This window comes from Halyomorpha halys, unplaced genomic scaffold (assembly GCF_000696795.3).
Source record: "Halyomorpha halys isolate HHAL.00 unplaced genomic scaffold, Hhal_1.1 Scaffold252.1, whole genome shotgun sequence".
Classification (NCBI taxonomy): Eukaryota; Metazoa; Arthropoda; class Insecta; order Hemiptera; family Pentatomidae; genus Halyomorpha; species Halyomorpha halys.
The window spans coordinates 565,865-582,383 of record NW_027108761.1 but is presented as its reverse complement, the minus strand read 5'-3'; the positions used below and the strand labels follow the sequence as shown (position 1 = coordinate 582,383).

Here is a 16,519-nt window from a genome sequence, read left to right as displayed (position 1 = left end):
TTTGCAGCCAGATTTCCAAATTCTCAATAGTGATTATCTTGTATAAGTTCGAAAAATCCTTATTTTATCACAAATAAAACTATACTTAAAGACCTCAATGTTCCATTTGTTGCATATTTGGAGGGAAATAGGTATACATTCATTATTCCAAAATCCTTAACCATACAAACTTATCTCAGGTACAAACTTTATCATAGGTAATTTGAGAACAAATTATCTTAGACTCCATTAAACTCTTTATAAAGTTAGAATTATAAAATTATAATTATAATTTCTTCTTAATTATTAATTATATCACTGTCGTTAATACCTTATTCAATAACGTCAATAAATTTAGTGCTTATAATAATAATGCAATCGGCGGCTAATATATCGCAAAGCAGAAACTGTTATTCAGGCTGAAAAACCTATGCAATTCTAATTAATCCTATGTAATATGTGTATGGAGCATACAGCACACAGATAAAAATTACCAAAAAAAAATGTCATACATACGAAAACCACAATATTTTCAATCAGAAATATGGACATTAATAACAGGAATATAAATTACAAAACACTACATACCGACATTTTTTAAGCGCATGCGCAATCTTTTTCTCTGACTCTACCAATACCTACACGCGCTTACCAATAGATTGGGAAGGGAAATAGCTGATAATCCCGACAATACGAGGAGGTGTCTGAAAACGAGTCTAATCTGCGTACACTCATAGCCAAAAGATGACCATCTAAAGCATGATTGAACGTTTTTTATGTGTTCCTTTGGAGTTTAAGAACTTTAAAAAAAAATTGTACCTAGAAGCCTCTTTCTGTTAAAGTAGCTTTTTGCAAACGCTCAATCTCAAGTATGGGTGTGTTGCCACCTTGAGTTAATTAAATACAGCAAAAGAATAAAGACAAGTGTATTTATTGCTATTAAGTCCACAACTCGGGGAATTATTCTATAAGCAAACAGTCAAAGGGTTTTAACCATGATCTCTGAGATAATTGTTATCAAAATCGTTTTTAACCATTTTGGCATTATTTTATAGGAAAATAAATTATTAGATTTTTTAGAAGGTGTTATCTACTGTTTACTAACACATTCCAATGAGAGTAGGAAGGTCTTGTTTTTATTTTATAGGACCTTAAAGAAATAAAGTCAACCCGCCCAGGTCAGAATCCACCGGCGCCGTTGCATTTGAGGTGGCTAATCGATGCCTCACTCCTCACCTACAGCGGCCTCCCATTTTCCTACTATTGCTGTGTACCCAATATGCTTGATATACTACAGAAACGAAAACTCCTGAAACAAAACAAAAGGGGAAACGACAATTCTTTTGAGTGCATTTACAAACATAATACTATCAACATAATGGCTGTTTCACAAAAGATACCGAACAATGAAGATACCTTGATTTACCTATAATTTATTTCACAATTTCTTTATCAAATTATATTTCTGAAAAAATATATTTACAACCATTAAGTTTGATGTATGATGACAAACGAGGACATGATAGCATGTTATTCGTTATTTATATGTTTCCCCCCCCCCCAAAAAAAAACACTAAATAAACTGTATGGTTTAAATTATAAATATAGAAAAACGTTTCTTATTAAGTTAGTTTAGAAATCATTTTGAAATCGTTCACCAAATGCACATTACCAATTTCGTTTTTATGAGTACTCTAGAAATATTTGTCACATAATTACATTCCGATGTTTTTTGACTAAACAAAACACTAAAATCATAAAATCATCTATACAGCTGTTAAACATTGCCATTCAAATACCAGAAAGAAAATTATTACTTCATAAAATGCAATAAATTTAATCTCCACCCAATGAAGCAGAAGCGATGGTTTAACTGGTGCACTGGTTTTTATTTAGTAGACAAGGTCGAATATTTGCAATAACAGTTTTTATATAGTTGGGCTATTTGGACCAGACACGTGTTGGAATGAACGGTTATTATTATGACCCTTTTTTTTAAATCGACATTAGCTATTACATGCTATTTCGTGTAGACGATAGAATATACATTTCAAAATACACATGTGATTATAATCATATATTATTTATTAACAAATAAATAATCATACCAGGAATTATTCACGCTTAGTTATCGGACAATTTAACTTGTCATTAAAATTAAAATAACGCCACACAAGAGAGTTATGGATTAGGTGGTCTGAGCCAGCACCACAAAATAAAATGAAGGATAATTTAAAAACGCTGATGTTTGTCAGAAACGAAGAAAATAAAATTCTACCTAATCAATAGAAGTTAAATTTATATGGATTTATTTATTAATTTTTCTTGTGGTTAGCTTTTTTATAGTATTTATGGTAAGATATCACCTTGAATCCAATCTTATAAAGATATGTAACATTATGAAATAGGTAGCCATTTGAAAACATTTCCTCAGAGGAAATGTTTTTAAAAATAGTTCGAATTTTCTTTTAGAATGTAATTAGTTTAAAATTAAATAATTACGTCAGTATCATTGTTACACCATTTTTAAACGGTATTAATTTTAGCCTTAAGGTCCTTTATAAAAATGAAAAAAATTGATAATTTGTTATTATAATTTGAGTATAATGTTATTATATGAGAAACTGTTGATAATAACGGTTATTTAATAAAAACGTTGCTCTTTCTCACATTATTAATTCTTTAATAATGTTATAGAAATAACTTTCCCATAATTATTAAAAAGCCTTGAAAAAAATTATTTTGAAAATTAAATTGAGAGCCTGACGGAATTGCAAAATAACCTAATAGAAAATTGCAGCCCAAATTTTGGACGGCTTAGTTAACAATCAAAATATTCGGTCAGGGACTCGTATAATTTGACACTGTCTTTTCTCAACTCTGGCACTAATTTGGAGGAAAAGGGTACCTTCTTCTTGCTGCTCAAACTTTTATACTTTACTAAACTTACAAGTTTTTATTTTATTTTTACAATGAGGAACCATTATGTTTTTATTTATTAAGTTTTATAAAATTTATATGTATATTTTGCTTCCTCTCTAGCGAAAGCTTTTTATTCTTGCAGAAAAAAAAAATTAAATATGTGTTCTCAGAATCGATAATTTACTCAGTTTTTCTCACAAGCATTAGACATCAAGGGACAAATTTCTGTTCCATAATTTTCTATAATCAAATTTGTGCTTGGGCATAACTATTAAATCGTTAATTCGATTTTTATATTTTAGAGTTGTGCGGATTGGGACCTATATGTTGCAGTACCAAACTGGTGCATGTCATTTTAGCTTACACAGGCGCAAAAATATTTTCCTTCAAACACTTATATTGCAAATAGGGTTCATCCAATTTGATTCGAAGGTGGAGGAAAGTTGGGCATGGTTTACACAAATCATACAGGGTCTGATAAAAATCAAAATTCCCAACAATTTTTGACTACCGAAAGTACGATTGAAAAAATGGTGAAATAATTTTAAAAAAAGAAAAGAGAAATATGGACTAAAATGTGTAATAATTTACAAAAATATGAACAGTGATATATTTAAAAATATGTAAAATCAAAGTGGTTTGAAATTGAAAAAAATATCAAGAAATGTTCAGAGAAAGTACAAACATGTACATAGAATTTATAGAAAAAAATATGTGACAACATAAAAATCTTATCTCAAACCATAATCTTTTTGTGTTTTTCAATAAAAATTGAAATTTTAAAAATTATAATAAAAATAATATGATAAAAATAATCGCTCTACCTAAGGAGTGAATCGTTAGGAATCGGTCCAGATAGAAGCATAAAAATTCCCATCTCTGCTTAAGTGAAGGCAATTTTTTTTTCTCTTGTGAATAGGGAACCTACAAAGTTGTAGGTGTTTAACAAGGTACAGTCTTAGGGCAGTTTTTATCTTCTATAAACTGAAAATTAAAAAAAAATAGGCGGTATAACTTGTGTTGATAATAACAGACTATCGCCTGTATCGTTTTATTTTTTCGGCCAATTACCCCGAGGGTATAATGACGGCCATATTGGCAAAGACAGAGCGAGAATGGACCAATGAGAGAATGATGTGATAAGAGGAAGACAGCACGTGTAGGGCGATGCCATTATGGCGGACACCCCCCAGCAGAGAGTGACCTTGCACAGAGCGGACCATCCACGTGCCACCCCTCGTAGCCACGCTCCTCGCTCTTATCACCTCTTATCTGGACAATTATTTGTGTCGCCCTTTCGCTGCCGAGCCTTTCATCATGGATTTCGAGGAAAAGGCTGTTTACTCATTATTATCACTGAATGTGCATATTGAGTTTTTTTTAAACAGTGTATTTTATTTATTTTTATAAATCATCTTTTTGTTTCCCTGTGATAGTATTGATATCTATCTATCCATATTTAAAAATAATTATTTCTATCTTCAATGAAATTAACTCTAATTATTTATTTGTTTTTCTTTCAATTAAATAAATATGAATTATATAATAAGGGATATTATTGCAGTCGTTAAAAATATCGGATCCTACCATACACCGGATATATAGGTTTTCAGATCGCCTCAGTCTAAATGACCAAGCCTCTATGGAGAGACAAAAAAATTACAAAAACTAAAATTATTTATTCAAAATAGATAAATTGTTGGGTGTTATAGAAATGTCTTTGCTGAAATCGGCTTACCGAATATAATTACTTTATATTATTATTAATTGGATGTAGGTCGTCTTCCAATCCAAACCTGATGATAGCTAGAAATTCTGGCCGAAACGTTGGCACAAGTAAATAAGTTTTTGTAACTTGTTTTATTCTCAGACCGCTTCCTCAGCCATCTTCTCAGATTTATTATAGAAAATGGTCCGATTTGACTGAACTCTTTATACAAATCTTAAATTAACTAGTCATTAATATAAGCTATTTTATTCTCATTAAAATATTCTGACATGGTGTTAATGCCAAATTTCCAAAATGACTTTCTAATTCTAATGGTTTTTTTAAAAAATCAATTCTTATTGCTAATAGTAAAAGGTAATGCATAAAAGAATTTTTTAGTTTCTGCTGAAGAAAAAAATGGAAAATATTTTCCCAGGTTGAAAACAAATTTCAGGATATAACAGTGATATAGAAATAGAATATACCATTGGTAAGGTAATTATTTTAGAAGTATTATTATACAACAAAAATAGTCCTAGAAGATAATAAAGAATGAGAATAAATATTAATAATATATATAAAGAAAACGCATTAAAATATTTTCTCGTTACACAGTTTTTATGTCAATCGTAAGTTTTTACGTTCACTTACGTATCTTATTAATAAATAAAAAAAAATTGATCATTTGTTATTCTAATTTTGAGAAAATGCTGATAATAACGGTAATTTAATTAAAAACTTGCTGTTTCCCACATTATTAATTCTTTAATAATGTTATAGAAATTACTTTCTTATAGTGATTGATGTGTATATAAATAGTCCTTGAAAAAATGCATTTTGAAAATTAAATTAAAAGTCTCACGGAATTGAAGTACGTATGAAAAGCTTAATCACAACTCTAAATAGGGTGCTAAGTGATAATCTGAGAGAGCCAGATATCTTAAATATAAACAACTCTCAAGGAAAGGATTCGGACGTGGGAACACCAATTATTGTCAAAAAAATATTTTACGTAATCATGGCAGTTTTATTATATTAGCATTTTCTGGTTTTGTTATGTATGAATTTAAATTTCAAATCTTTTTGTATTTTTCTGTTTAAAATTTAAAAAAAATTTTTTTGACGTATTAAACCAACAAAAAGACGCTTGTAAAGTAGACCAACAATTTTATTTTCAAGAACTAAGTCAAATGAGATTAGTTCCATGAAAATCAATAATTAGAAATTTTCAGAGGACATTTTTTTCCTGCCAATGTCCCACGTTAAAACAATTTTAAAAATAAATAGGAACAAAAAATGTTTTATTTCATGCACTAGTGAAATATCCGAAACGGAATTTTTATTGTTAGCAGTAAAAACATCCTAAAATATGCCGTAGTAAAATTTATTAAAATTTACAATAAAATGCGCAGCAGAAAATGTTAAAATATGCCATAAAAAAGATACAAATACGCAATTAGTATATAGGTTTTGAGAAAACATATTTAATAGAAGAATGAATTATAAAATATAATTCATTTTCAAATTTATTCTGAATGATGATCCTTTGGGGCCTGAAACAAAAGAAAAAACTTATTTTTTTTGGTTGTGATTGAAATAAAATTATTATTCACCTAATAAAACAAAGTTTTATTAAGGCGAAAACATTTTATCTTTAAAAAAAAAATGTATTTAGCACCGCAATAATGCAACAGAAAATCTTAAAATCGTTGTTACTTTACCACATATACTATTTTATTTTTATTCAATTATCTTTAAATTTATAGATAAATAATTATTTATTTAGAAAAGAAATAATATTCCTAAAAAATGTAACAAAATTAAATTTATCGAACTACCCTATAATAATAAATTTGGTAAACTTACATTAAACTACATGGTACCATATCTGTTCAATCGCTTACCAGAAGAACTAATAAATAAATCAATCACAAAAAATAAAAAGAAAAAAGAAATATTTAACTGGGTATTTTCTTACCGCTATGATTCCCAATAACAGATTTTGATTCAAAAAATTAACATATCTGCCTGTATTTTTTTCTTTACTCCACAAAATTTATTTTTTATATTACAATTTGTATTATCATTGTATGAGTGTGCTTAGTAATACATATTATTGGATCCTTATTTTTTTCATATTCTGTATCATCTTGTTTTAATCTCATTATTATATTAATTCACTAATTGTAAATTTGCAGCTTCATTATTCATTTCAAAATCTTTATATTATTATAATTTTTTTCTATAATTATCAATTTATTTTTTATTTCTTACTTTATTTTTATTTTAGTAGTTGTTAATTAAAATATTAATTGTATCCCTTTAGACCAATTCATATTGTACTTATCTACCTTAAAAAATGTATAGCCTCCACAAATAGTCTTTACTGTAGTATTTACATTTTACTTATGTCTATCATTTTTAGTAAGTAATTACTATAAATAATTAATGAGATTAGTAATCTTGTATTTATATTTTCTTAATTTAAAACGAAATCATTAATAAAGTGTATTTAAACGGAAATAAAAGTTATTGGTATGTTATTTATTTTTCATTATTCATTGTATTATTCATAATCCAATGAATAACCAGATACTTTATAGAGGCTAATATAGTTTTTCAAAACAAAATTCCGCCCACGGCTGAGATAACAAAAACCAAATTCGTATTAGATGCCAACTAGACCAAACAGCAAGTTAGGAGAAAAGTGATTTCCTCACTCATTCAGTTTCTCTTTTCATTTCTCGAAAATGCCGGTTATAATAATCATAATTATATTATATATGTTAGAACTGTTTAATAATTATTCTTTTTTTTCTGCTCATGCAACCAAAATGGTTCAATTTTTTTTTTGTAGTAATGATAATAATAATTAAAATATTTAAAATTCCTTTGAACTAAATATTTCGAATAATTATGCATCAGAAAACATAGGGAAAAGTGGCTTACTAAAAACGTGCCATTCAACAAAAATAAAGTATAAAATACGAGTATTATATTTTGTTTTCGATTTGGCATTCACTCTTCATTTAAAATTTATTTGAATAATAAAACTTTTTCAAAACGTATAATTATTACCCCACTCACCTTAATTACCCTTTTTTTTTTTTTTTTTTTTCAATTTTTGTTAGAAGAATAGCATTAAGAAAGCTAAGTGGTGGAGAGATACATCTGTTTTAAATTGCATGCTCATTACTCGAATGGCCAATTTTCTAAAGTAATCAAACTTCAAAAATGCTAGAAGAGTTGTAATTTAAAACTCAACCATAAAGATAAATTAATGTTGGGCTTTTTCTACGTGATATAACAATTATATACCAACACTTAAAGAAATTGAAGTAACTTCCTTAAACTATAAAAAATAATCTAGAAAGTTATTATATCTAAGCCGGGATGAACCTTTCTAATGTTCAATTGCTTAACAACCCACGACGTTATTATAGGAATTAATGTGAGATATTATTCCGTGACTATCACATTTAGTTACTACGTTAAAATTGTTCTGATATGACGTCGATTATACTCAGCAGTTTCACTGATATAGAGCGGGTGCTAAAGGTTAAATTGAGACAATACAGATTGCCGCTGGATTAGAAAGTGGGTACCGCAACAGTCTCACCCTTTCGTTGCGGTCACCGGGTAACGGGATTCATTGTGTTTTAGGTGATCAGGAGTAACAGTTCCACATCCAGTTCAAGTATCAAGGTGGGTACTTCCTGTTCCGATATACTTTATCTTAGGAAGACATAATTTTTTATTTTATTTTTAATGATAAATCCTAACCACCATGGTCAGCTCGAAAAAAAAACTGATATGAATTATGCTTTTAATCAATTATTTTATTTCTGTAATGTGGAAAAAATATATATAGCAACCAAACTAAAAAAATATAATATACTCTTATATTATTATGCAGTTTTTTGGGTGACTACACTAATTTATCCATTTTGAGGTGTTTTTTTCTTTAGTTTTGACTATGAACTCATAGTTTCACTGTCAAGTTTGTCCTGACTCATGAACAATTCAAATAAATAATAATGTAACGAACCTAACAATTAAATGATTCATGATACAAGATCAATTAATTCTATATCAATTACTAGTTCTGGTTCGGTCTGCGATCAGGGGTAGGTGCATTCCCTCAAGAACGGAGGACTATTAAAAAATCATTCATGAAGTTTAGATCGGATGTTATCGCATATTTTACTCCGTTATGTAACACATTTTAAACCTGTTATTTATCCGTTCGCGGTCAAAGGAACAGTATAATCAATCAAATTTAATATTGCATATGTATAGCTCTTTTGGAACAAAATTAAACGATTTTGAATTTAATAGCGTACAATTGAATGCTCGAACCGTTCCTATGCAATACAAATATAGACATGTAAGCCAATACTTATTTATTTCATTGTTTTTTCTTATTCAGTTTATAGTTCAGTATAGAAAATTATGTAATTATATAGAAAAATAATTAACCAAAACATTGGTTAAATTTTGAGTAAGACTTGATGTGACGCATTAAACGTGAATAAGAAATGAAACAAACAAGTAAACACATGTAAAAAATATTCTTAGAATAGTCAGGTCTTGAGTTACTATGAAAAACACTTTCTAGGAATAAACTACAAGAAATATTTTTAAGTACATTTACAATATGTATTTTAGATATGTAAAATACATAAGAAAATATATGTACTTTCTAGATTTTCATGTGTTTTATTTTTTGTTCTTCGTTCTTTCTTAATTTCAATATTGCGTTTTTTCTTATATAGCCTTTATTTTCTTATAATACTTAGACTATACATTTTCTTTCAACACGATTTCTGTGTCAATGTTGTTGGTTATTTTCTAATCATTCTGTGATTTCTTTTATTTGAAAATGAAAAATAGTTTATTATTCTGGGACTAGGTTCCTTTAGAACAATTACAAAGGTAATTTTAATTTTACAATAGCATATCTTGGCCAAAAACAATGTCACCGCTCTTAATTCAATTTTAATTTAATTTAATTTGCATCCTCTTCCATTCCTGACAATCCTCCGAGGCGCCTGAAAAAAAGATGGCCACGAGACCAGCTAATGTAAAATGTCATTAGAGTACTACCAATGGGTAGTTTCTCTACACGCCTGTAACACTCCAATTTAACTTAAATCAGATTTACTAAATCTATTATAATGTATAGTTGTAAATAGCAATAAATAAATATTTAAAAAAAAATTAATTTAATGTCTTATAATAAAATTTTATGTAAATAATTTTAGATACAGAGATAATAAAAAATAAATTAATAATTTTTTTATGTATATTTTCAGTTATTTTTATTTTATTTTATTCATTATTCATCATTATGATTGTTATCTTGTTTTTTATTCTTAGCCCTAATGAAGGTTTGAAATTCAGGCCGAAACGTTCGCACTAATAAATCAATTTTTACTTATTTGTGTTCTCGAACCCAACGAACCAAATGAACCCCCAGCCATCTTCTCATTTATATATATCAAAGTTCTACGATTAAATCATAATTAATATTATAAATTGAATTATAAAGTTAATTCTTGCAGAATGTGGGTGTTTATTTTATTTATTTTTTATTTTATTCATTTAAAAAATTTCATCCAATATGCTCCAAACAGCTGACATGTATCGATCAGTGCCAATATGATACATAAAAATGGCAAATTAAGTGAAATTTATCAATTACAATTTTGACTATTAGGGCGTTGTGAAGGCTACAATTTATAAGTTAGATCAGTACAATATAAATTGATCTGAATTGAGATAACTAATAATTTAATCAACTACTAAAATAAAAAAAATATATTATTTAAAAAATTAAATTAAATGAAAAATAATAATAATAAAAATAACACAGAGGGCTTTGAAGTGAATAAAGCTGCAAATTTACAAATATTGAATTAATATAATAATGAGAAAAAAGCAAGATGATACAAAATATGATAATAATATGGATCCAATAATATCTATATAAATAATTTCTATTGCTAAGCATAAATACATTGCTAATTCTAATCGTAATATAATAAATAATTATGTGGAGATAAGAAAAATAAAGGCAGATTCGGTATGGTGAATCAAAATCAGTTATTGGGAATCATAGAAGTAAGAAAGTACCTAGTTAAATATTTCTTTGTGGATGATTTATTTATTAGTTCTTCTGGTAAGCGATTGAACAAATATGGTACGATATAGTTTAATGTAAGTTTACCAAATTTATATGTTATAGGGATAATTTTTTATTTATTGTTATAGGTTTTGTATATATATATTGATTTTTTTGACTGCATGTTTTTAGTTTTTTTAATGGAAGTAAATCCGGTCACTAATTATAGAAAATACTCCGATGTTAATTTTTAATAAACCTTAAGGTGTGTATAACTTAGTCTGTGCCACGTATCCGTTCGTATTTTGTGGCAGTTTTATTGTGGGTGAATGATATCCTTCTGTAATAAAAACAATAGCTACTTCTTATGCTTGGGCATAAGTTCGAATCCAGCTGTAATAAAAATTTTATTATATATTATAGATTAAAAATATATATTAAATTAGATATGCCCCACCGGCATTAGTGAAAAGGAGTTTGTTGCCATTCTAGGAATTGTTCTAGCACTTCAAAGCACTTTTGCTGAAGTCCCCCAGCTCCTCTCGTTAAGTTGGCTTCTATCATGCCGATACTTACCTATCAGTAGCCGTTTTCTGATCGATAAGCTCATTAATCGACTGCGCTAGATATGGGTGCCCCAATAAAGAGGATAGACAATGCGGCGGTGGTGGGGAGCACGTGGCTAATATTTCCATTGACCTCGCTGTTTCCACGTGTCACCGGCTTCAAGGCCAACCCACCTCGGGCTTTGACTCCATTCCTTCCGTCCTCTTTTCGGGGCCCAAAATAGCAATCCTTGGTGAAATGAAAAGGCTCTTATCGAAGAAGGATTTTATTCAGCTCTTTGTTGGGGGAAAAAAATTAAACACTCTCTTTTGAGAGATTTCGAACAAATATTGAATGCTTCTGACCGAATCAATCAGTTTGAAGCATTGATCTATTTGCAGAAAAAAACCTGATAAGCACATCAATGCTTTGCTTTGATACTGGGACATCTTAAAAAAAGTTTTTTTATTATTTATTTGATACATTCCATAGATTTCTTACTTTATAAAAGCTCTATCATGAATTTATAAAAACAAAAATTATTTCATTTGGGACAATCTATAGGAGGACACCAATGGAGAAAGTATTCTCACGCCTACGATACTATCTTAGGAATATGTTCAGTTCAAAGTAAAATCTATACTTTTTTTTTTTTCAAGTTGTGCTTCACCTTCAAAGCAAAACAGCGATATATTCTAATATTTATTTCATTTTTTTCCTTATTAACTTTATAGTTTAGATTAGAAAAAATGTTGTGTGAGGCCAAATATTGATTGAATTGTGTCTTAAAAGTGTAGAATTGTACTTCAAGTTTCGAATTAAGAAATTTTTTTAATCAATGGTCTTGACTAACTATGAAAAAATCCCTGTAGAATAAGCTTCATTGTTTCTGTTTCTAATTAGTTTTATTTTATTACCGTTCAAACAGGTAATAATAAAACCACGATGCGGATCCTTATGGAAAAATTTGTGCATAAAGAGGGAAAGATATTTTTAACTTAAATGCGGGAAGTGTTCTGTAGTTTTACCTCACCTTCTTTAAGTTAACTCCTTAGTTCAATTATTTTAACATGTTTTTGCCTAATAAACTTTAAAGTAATCGGGTTATATATATATATATATATAACTGAATCGTGTTCTATTCATTTATTTATTATTTGAAAATAAATGACTCAGTCCAGGTTGATTCATTCTATTTAATCTAATTCCATTTAAGGTAAGGAAAATAGTCAGCAAATAAAACCAGTGGAAAACAAGGATAAACTTCCAAAAGGATAAAATAGGCAGCAAATAAAACCAGTGGAAAACAAGGATAAACTTTTTTTTTTATAATGGACATAGCAGATTTCCTCAATATCTGTTTTAAAATGGCTTTTTTTTATTTTATTTTTTTTTAGTTTAAACTTTTTAAATCAGATTCCATTATCCTGACATTCAGAGTGATTTTCCTAGTCTTTAATGACACTTTGAATCCTTTTTTTCGAAATGGAACACAGGGCAATTCATCTCTGAATGAGTGCAACCTTTATAAATTATACAACAAATTGAGACAGATTTTCTAGATTTATAAATGACCCTTGAATAATCAGATTTGATTAAATCTAGATTCGTGAATGAAATATCGCAGTAGAAGAATATGCTATTCTCCCTTCTTGATTTATTGAGGAGGAATGCATGAATATGTATTGTGTCCAGTATATATATTCTGGACCCTAAAGATGGTCTGGCCGTCATTTCTTTTTTCTACTAGCTTTCTTATTATTTTGAAAAATTGACGTCTTATTACATTCTATATTTTAAGGGTAGGTTGGGAAAAAGCGTTATCTCATATTATCCTAAATATAACACCAATTACACTATATATAATTCAACGGAAATTTTGAGCAGTTGAAGCTCATTTTTGTCCAGTGTATTTTCACCATCCTATCTGCTACCCAAAAAATCTATTAGGAACCGTTACTCATTTCTGAAAAAAAAAAAACAACTAGTTATCTCATTTTTCCTCTGTATTTATTTGATATGTTTTTAAAATTATGAAATTAAAATTCATTACTGGCATGCAAAAATTTTGCTTTGTTGGTAACCTTTGAAATCTGTTTTAAATCCCTTATTCTAAATGAGATGTTTTTAGGTCTACATGTATTTTTAAGTCTCGTTTGTACATTTTTCCCCCTTGAAATTTACAGCTGTATTTAAGCTCATAATACTCCAAGTAAAAGTGATAATCTATAATAATATGATAGAGTTATGAAGAAACAATTCATTCGTAGCACTTCAATATCATTTCGACATTAGAAGATCTTAAAGCAACCTCCTTTTCTGGAGTCCCGGAGGATTATCAATAATATAAAAGGAAACCTGGTCGAAAACTAGTACGTTTGGGTGGATAGGTAATTATAGTACAATTAAAAAAAAAATTAAATAAACTAGCAAATGACGGAGAATTGTTTTGAAATCCAAAATGCAGGTCCCATAAATAAAAATAAAAACGGGAAATAAAAAAAAAATTTAATGACTAGTTTACAATTTTTTTTTTCAAAGCCTCTATTTGAAATAAAGTTTTGTGTTTAACAGTGTCTGTGTAGGGGGTTTTAGTTTTTATCTGAAACGTTGTTACATTTTAAAACATGAATTGAATGAGTATTCACTATATTTGAGTTAATCTGTGTGAGATTTGGTGGTATTGGATTACAAATGAAATTATTTTTTTAAAATATAGAAATACATATTCTTAATATTTAGGAGAGTTGATTATTCATAAATTGCCTATTGGAAGTACAACGACAATTTATGAAAGTAAAACATAATGTAGTATGTAATAAACAATAGAAGGTTACGATACCAACTTTCAAAAATGTGGAATATCAAGCCGAATTAATTTATAATACAATAATCTAGATTGTGGAAACAGTAACTCCTTGTAACCTTAATAGCTTGTTTTGGGTTCATTTAATGGATTATAACTAGCCATAAATTGATAGGATGGCGACGCACACGGCCGTAACATTCTTTTTGGTTTTATGATTCTTGTTGTTGTTGTTGTTTGTTGCTTAAAGGCGTAAAACCCTCTGGTCATCAACGGCTATGGAATGATAAAAGTAAAAAAAATAAATAAATAAAAAATAGAAAAATAAAAAAAATAAAATAAAAAATAAAAGGAGTTGTAATTTATAAAGAAGGCGATGTGCTTATGATTCTTGATTCTCCAACATTGTGGAGATAAACCGTTTTATTTTGTTCCAGATTGGAGGGGAGGGAGAACTTTTTAGTCTTTCATATTTTCAGGCATTTCTCTACTTAAAAATAGAATTATATATAGGGTTCTCTGGTCGAACAAATTTTTGTTCAAATTTTGGTTGTTTCGTTTTGGGCGTCTGTTAGAGTAGGACTCTAGCTTCAACAAAAGACTCAGTACTCCATTTGCTCAAAAATTCTAGAACGGTGGGTTATATCTAGTATTTTAATTTTATTTATTGTATTTCATTTAATATTTTAAGATTTAAAATGTTTACTTTTGCGGAAGTAAAGACGAAACTGCCGTAATTCATGTTATTAATTATTAATGCCTAATAAACGCGGAGCATTGAGTGGTTTTCCTATCTCATCCCCATCTGGGCCCTTTTTCATAATAAAGAATAATATTATTCCATTAACTACTAAGAAGAAGAAGAATTAATATTTTTTGCTTCATGATAGAGAGGGCCATTAGTGATATTACAGAAGTTAAAAAGGGTAAGTCAGAAACTGCTCCAAGTAAAAACTACAAATTAGATAACTAAGTAAAAAATATTTTGTAAACTACTAATAGTATTATTTTGTGCTTTATCATGGTACATGGCCCGGATGTTCCCTAATTTCATAAGTATCTTCATTCTATTTGTGATCTTAGAAGCTGTTCCATATGAATAACCAACTTATTACTCTACCCAATTCAAGAACTAAAAACCGTATAAAAGAAATAGAAGGTATTTAGAACGTCTTGTAGTGAAAAAAGGGTTTCCATGGCGGCAAAATTATAAATAGCTTGTCTAGTCTGTTGAAAGCTTAAATCCCGTTCTTTCATTGAAAATGAATTTATTTACTGTCTTCTGAAGATTGGTTTTAATGTATGTTCAGAAGCAAATTATAGTGTCCATGCAAATAAATTACTTGTGGCGTTAGGTGTCAGTGTGATTTTATCGGTTGTCGCATACAGTTAGTAATTATTTATCGAGTATTGCAATTGAAAACAAGGTCTTGCTCAATGTTCAATAATAGAGCCTTGAGGTTCTGTAATACCGATAGACTTTTTTCAAGAAATTATTCTTCCAACCATTACTATAATGTTTGCAAATAGACATCATTAATAACGCATAGATATATTTCTTATCCAGCCTCTTTGTCTATTGTTGAATGTTCACTCTGTAAGAAATGTGAACCATAATCCTCCCTGATAAAAATCAATTAAAAGATAATGAGTTTTAAAATTCCAAATTTGTTTATTTTATGAGAGCCGATGTGAACCATGACTAAAGAGCTTTTATTTCACAACGGAACGAACCTGAATGAGGAAAAGATGAATCAGAAAAATACCTAGTAAATATTGATCATTTCGTTTTGATAAGATATACGCGATCTAAGGACACGTGTACATCCAACTACAAGTACAGCTAACGAAATGGAGTGTCATTTATTCATCAAGTTATTGCTATGTAATTGTTGGAATTAACAATTTAGGGAATATATTCAATTTTCAAAAGGATAGGTTTTTTTTTTTTTTTTTTTTAAAGTTTATTCAGTTTAACCACGCTGGTAAAGTAACATCTGAAATAAGGTAAAAGTCAAAGCAGATCTTTTTTGGCGAAATGAATAAATCCCATAAAATCACCTTTACCCTTCATCGTAAACTAACCATCTACTCTACAGTCTCCTTTAATAAGTAGTACAAGAGCCGGGAAGAAAAAAAGGCAGTTAATTTTTGATTACTCTATTGAAAACTATGTATAATTACTAATCAAAATTGATGAGTCTACCAAGTATAGGTAGGGGGAATAAAAAATGGCGGCTGTTTCAAAACCGTAAAAAACATTAATTTTTCATTCGGAGCTCTATATCTTAAAAACTACCAACAACACTAGAAAATCTAAGAGAACATTATTTAAAAAAAAGTAAATTTGTTGAAATATTAGCCCTAAAAGAGCTATTTACGTCCAATAGTTCTCGAGATATAGCTTTTTAAAAAGCAAAATTTCTTAAAAATC

The 16,519-nt window shown here is 28.6% G+C and overlaps 1 protein-coding gene across 2 annotated transcripts in view; it reads left to right on the top strand.

Annotated features, from left to right (window-relative positions):
* Cipc (Clock interacting protein circadian) overlaps window positions 1–16,519 on the top strand; it is a 152,389-nt gene that overhangs the window by 38,872 nt on the left and 96,998 nt on the right. The window contains exon 1 of one of the 2 annotated variants that reach the window (XR_010843315.1): window positions 8,200–8,314. The exons of the other annotated variant lie outside the window; for it this stretch is intronic. The gene's annotated coding sequence lies outside the window, so the exon portion shown is untranslated. Of the gene's footprint in view, window positions 1–8,199; window positions 8,315–16,519 lie in introns of those variants that run through there. 2 annotated transcript variants of the gene reach the window in all.